Source organism: Cynoglossus semilaevis, chromosome 15 (genome assembly GCF_000523025.1).
Source record: "Cynoglossus semilaevis isolate Cse_v1.0 chromosome 15, Cse_v1.0, whole genome shotgun sequence".
In the NCBI taxonomy this organism is placed as follows: domain Eukaryota; kingdom Metazoa; phylum Chordata; class Actinopteri; order Pleuronectiformes; family Cynoglossidae; genus Cynoglossus; species Cynoglossus semilaevis.
The window spans coordinates 19,953,134-19,953,443 of NC_024321.1; the positions used below are offsets into that span (position 1 = coordinate 19,953,134).

The 310-nt window shown below is 52.3% G+C and overlaps 1 protein-coding gene across 2 annotated transcripts in view; it reads left to right on the forward strand.

The window, feature by feature from the left end:
- The window catches only part of atoh8 (atonal bHLH transcription factor 8), a 23,529-nt gene that overhangs the window by 22,105 nt on the left and 1,114 nt on the right, over positions 1 to 310 (forward strand). The gene's annotated exons all lie outside the window — the stretch shown is intronic.

The window sequence follows — 310 nt, forward strand, 5'->3', positions numbered from 1 at the left end:
CGGGGGCATCTGCCAGTAATGAAATGCTTTTTTTATTTTCTCAGAGCCACTGAGTCTGTGCTCACACAGAGAAGAAAAGAATGTTGTGATTTATTGTAGATTTGGACGGTCGTACTGAGGTCGGACATCACACACACACACACACACACACACACACACACACAGCGGTAGTTTTACCTTCTGTCAGTATGAGTGTGTCCACTGTACCTGTGATGTGGTCTCTCCTGGTCCTGGTCCTGGTCCTGGAGGTGCGGTGCCGGGGGGGGGGGGGTGAGGGGCTTCCACTGGACATGAGGGGAACACCGGTGAA